Below are 5,682 nucleotides of genomic sequence, written 5' to 3'. Positions count from 1 at the left end.
TATACAGCATTACCAGTAAATACATTAAACAAAATTATACCATACGTACAAATAAACCGTAAATGTATAGGTAAATAGTATTATACGAATACGATAAATAGTACTCTGTAACAATAACCAATAAATATGTATTATATAAAAAATAAAATATAACACTCTTAATTTAATGTGAAAATTTCTAAAATTGTCAGAAAAAATTAAGTACCAAACTTTAAAAATATTCACTATATTTAATTATAATTATACTATAGCATGATTACAGTGAGATATTATTCTATTATAATTTGTAATAAATAATGAATGCTAAAAAAATTTACTTAAAATTTAGGTTGTGTTTATTTACAAGGACAGGATATTGAGATAAGAATATAGAAATATAAAATTATGTTTGACAAATAAGACATTTCTATCTTTGTGTCTAAAGACACTAAATAAGATACAACTTATTTTTTTATTTTTTTTATAATTATATTTTTATTATTATATTTTTTTCTAAATTTTTTAAATAAAAAAAATAAATTAAATTTTCATAAATTATTTTAATTTATTATCAAACAAAATATAAAAACATCAATTTTTTATTTCTATCTTTTTTTTTATCTTATTCTCACCATCTTATTTTATTCTATTATCAGAACCAATTCCTAACAATACTCTGATTTTGTATCTATATACTCTGATACTCACCACAAGATATCAGTCAAAGAAAACCACAAGAAGCTTTTATTATTATTGATTGCTTCTGTTTTTGATGCCTCAAACATGGCTTGAAAGACTCCTTTTATAGGCAAAAGCTAAGTTTGTCCTGTAGCACCAATTTGCATACAGCTTTGTGTGTGTGCCAATTTTTTGAGGTTGGTGGCGTATTTTTTTCTTTTGATTACTACCTTCTTTGTTCACGCATTTAATCAATACACTTACCAATTGTTGGCTATATGTGGCAAAATAAAAGCCGCTTTGCCGTCCAACAAAAACTTACATTGGCCATCATTTTATTTTTCAAATAAGCTTTGATACGATGTATCTATTGTCACCTACTTAAGGGTTCTTAGTAGGGGTGTTCGCGAATCGGATCGGATCGGATATGATATATATGCATTTTTTTAGTGCCGGATCCGATCCGATCCGATCCGCAAATGTGCGAATCAGATCAGATCGGATATCGAATATATCCGCATGGTTAAATCTTTTTTTTAATCATATTTCTATGTAAAGAAATTCAATATAAATATTTTTTTCATACTTTTAAACTTATTTATTCTAAAAATATTTTTAATCAAACTCTTTCTAAATAACAAATAAAATAATACAATATATGAATAATAATTACTAACTAAAACATACAAACAAAAAAATATAATACCAAACATATATATATATATATTTATTTTTTAATTATTATTGTGCGGATCTGCGGATACGCGGATGTAGAGCAGATATCCGCAATCCGATCCGATCAATTTGCGGATCATATCGTATTCACAATTTTCGGATCGGATGCGGATATTTACCGCGGATACGATCCGATCCATGGACACTCCTAGTTCTTAGTTATCGAAGAACCTAAGCATTATGTTTGTTTTAAGTTGAAAATTCAGGTGCAGTCGACTTCAGGTGAAATTGATATCTGAGAGCCGTTAGATGATTTGACTGATTTGACTAAATTTTTATCTAACGGCTCTCAGATATCGACTTTACTTGAGTTATCACCTTATTTTAATTAGTAAGTACTTTTGATTTAATTTTGTATAACATTTATATAGATCAATTACATTAGTTAAATTTTGAATATATCTCACTAGATGGATACTGGCTTAGTTTGATGAGTATTATAGTACTTCTAAAAATTACAAATACAAATATATAATTTACCAAATATAAAATGAGGTTGGTGCGTCTACTTTTAAAAAACACAAGTATTTTTCCAAAAATTAAAGGTTTATCAAAATGTGATGTATGCTTGATTGATTTACACCTTGAATAATAATTATTTTGGGTGATAAATTTCATCAATCTAACTATTAAATTATGATATATTATAATGATAACTTACCAAATTTCATAAAATTGGTACATTAATAGGCATGTTATTTAATAATACTCATGCTTTTATGTATTTTAATTTTAAAATTATAATATACATATATAAAAAGTCTTATAATGATATACTAAATCAATTCTAAATTTTATATTTTTTTAGATTAATCTATATAATAAAATATTGAAAGTGAACAATTGAATTATAAAAAAAGTAATATATATTACATGAATAACAAAATTTATTATTTGTGGTTAATACTTGGTCAATTTTAAACATTTAAATTAAATTCTAAATCTTATACTTTAAATTCTAAATGCTAATAATATAATCTAAAATATTGACTAATATTGATAAAAAAAAATAAGTATCTTAAATTTTTCTTGTTGAGATTCCAATTCAATTTAATTTTAATTAATTTTTAAAGAATTTTTAGTTGATAAACAACTTAATCCTCCACAAATTTTAATTATTAAATTAGTCTCTATTTTTTATTTTGTTAGACATTAATTTTTACTTCAAATTTTGATTAAAAAAATAGAAAATTCAGATCATATCATTTATTTAATATATAAAAGCATATTAGTTCTTAAACATTTTTAAAATTCTAAGATCACTCGTTTTTTTAGACAAATAAGCTATAGTAGAGATTAGTTTGTCTAATAAAATAAAAATTAAGAAACTAATTTAGTGATTAATTAAAATTTATTGTGGACTAAAGTATTTAACTAAACATTTTCTTAAATACTGATTTAGAATATTACTTTTAACATTTTTTACATTTTCATCTTGAATTTTAAGGCAGTCTCTAAAATTAGTTATTTACACTAAAAAAATCTCCAAAATTTCAATTGTACCATAGAAGTTCTTTGAGATTGAAAATTTTATACTACATTGATCTTCATCTCTTTTCTGTGGATGAGTTACTTATCACTCCTGAGTGACTGACACATACATTTTTATGCTAGATTAGATAAAATAATATTATTTTTAATTTTGACACTAAATATTTGATGAAATGAACCACAAAAACATCTTATCCTTCACAAAAAAAAAATATACATGATCATTAAAGTTAATTAATATCGTAATATCAATATTTAGTGTCAAAACAAAACCGATATCATTTAATCTAGTTCAGCATAAAAAAGATTTATTAAGTCATTTACATTGCGAAAAATAACTCCATAAAAAAGAATAAAGGATTTACTTAGTATAATTTTTTCAATCTCAAATATAATTATAGTACAATTGAAATCTGATAAATCTTCTGGATAAAAGGGTGAATATAAAAAAATTGCTTTACGAGCACAAACCTATTATATATAACTAATTTTATAATTAAAATATCTCACATGTCATTCTCTCATTATTATAATTGAAATCAATTTTTTTTAAATTAAAAAATTTTCTCCTCTTCTCTTTTCCTTTTTTAAGTCCATACATTTTCACATTAGTCTTGGAAGTACTCACAGAGCACATCCAAGAGCCTATGCCATGGTGCATGCTTTTTGTCGATGATATCGTCCTTATGGGAGAGTCAAGGGAAGACCTAAATAAGAAGTTAGACTAATAGAGAGAAGCACTTCTAAGGTAAGATCTCACTGCTATAAGACCAGCTATGCTTTATGGTACAGAGTGTTGGGTGACCAAAGAGGTGCACGAACATAAGATAAGTGTGGCAGAGATCAAGATATTAAGATAGATGAGTGGTCATATGCGATTGGATAAAATAAAGAATGAAGGTATAAGGGAGAGAGTTGGAGTAGCACCTATTGTGGAAAAGATGGTAGAATTACGTCTCAGGTGATTTAGACATGTGAGAAGAAGATCGACAGAGTACCCAGTCAGGAGGGTGGATGAGATGGAAGATAGACAAGAGGTGAAAGGCAGAGGAAGACCTAGAAGACCATCCATGAGGTAGTCAAACGAGATCTACATATAAACGGTCTCTCTGTAGACATGATACATGACAGAGCACAATAGCGTCGTTTGATTCATATAGCCGACCCCACTTAGTGGGACAAGGCTTTGTTGTTGTTTGTATATATAGGGAGAAAATATTATTTTTAAATAATAAACATAAAAATTAATTATTTTTATTTGTTCAATAAATTTAACACATAATCAAAATGTAAAAGTATATACATTAAATTTTTTCAAGTTTAAGATAATTAATAATGTTAAAATTAATTATTAGTAAAAAACTAAACTCTTTCACATAAAAATTATAATTAAAAATATTATTATTTAATTTTTTTATCTACGAAAACTCTATTCTTCTTAGTCGACGGAAATTTTTATCTATTACGACTTTTTTGTAAAAGTAGTTTGATTATATAAATCTTTTGTGTTATAATTTATAATGTCAAGATAAGACAACGTAATTTTAAAAAATTCATATTTATGTAATATTATTACAAATAAAAATACTAGTAATATTCAAAAAGTGAATAGCCTAATTATAGTTTCTTAATATAACATTGTATAGTTTTTTTTTTGTTATTCACAGTATTTTCTAATCCGATAGATCAAAGATTAATCCGTTGTGAATCAGAACTCTATTTAAGAGTTTGTCGCTGGCCAATAAATTATAACATTATTATATAGTTGACTAGTGATTAATATATAAAAAAAACTAAATCCTGTTTTATGGTAGACTTTTCCATGTAACAAGTATGAAAATTAATCATGTTTGACTATAAGTTAATGGAATAACATTTAATTAAACGATGAATTTAATTTTAATATGTTGTTAGTATAAAATTATTTTATATATGTATTTAATTATATAATGTTATATTAGTAAAAATAATTATTTTTTATATTGACAACATGAATAGTTATTTATGAGAATGATTATGATTGCACAATTGTATAAAACGTTTTATATAGTTTTAGCACATTAAAATTAATAAATTCTTAAATGATAATATATTTTTTAAATCAATTTTGTTAGATAATCAATAAAAAGTGTAATTAATTAGCAATTTTTTTATTTTTTTTAAATGTGAATTCAAATTATCATAAAAAAATTTAAAACTTAAAAAAAACATATAAAATCAAATAATAACAAACATCTAAAATCTTCATAAAATCATTTTAAAAATTTTTAATAAAAGAAAACATTTAAAACATAACAAAAATAAATATCTACAACCTAACAAAAATAAGATATATTTTTTTAATTTTTAAAATTTAATAAAATGAGACATCTAATAAAATATTAGAAAAAAAATATCTAAAACTATTAAAAAATATACAAAATCCAAAAAAAAAAAACATTCAAATCACAAAAAAAATATTCGAAAACAAAGAGAAAGAAACATAAAAAAAAATAGTAAAAAAATTTATCCAAAACAAGGAACGTGACCAAAAGACCTTGGTGCATTTGGATGTGGTGCAGCATTACTTCGTTTGCGAGAAAGGGGGCGGTGTCCGGTGGAAGGAGATTGTGGTGCGACGTTGCTTCCTTTGCAAGAGGGGGCGCAATGTGCAGCGGTTCTGGGAGAGACGAGTGCGACGACGTGCAACGACTTTAGGAGAGGGGCCACCGTGTGCAACGATTCTGGGAAAGAAGAATAAGGCGTGCGGCGAATCTAGGAGAGGGAGGCGCGGCATGCGGAAGCTCTGGGAGGAGGGAT

This window comes from Arachis duranensis, chromosome 4 (assembly GCF_000817695.3).
Source record: "Arachis duranensis cultivar V14167 chromosome 4, aradu.V14167.gnm2.J7QH, whole genome shotgun sequence".
Taxonomy (NCBI): Eukaryota; Viridiplantae; Streptophyta; class Magnoliopsida; order Fabales; family Fabaceae; genus Arachis; species Arachis duranensis.
This window is presented reverse-complemented; position numbering follows the sequence as displayed.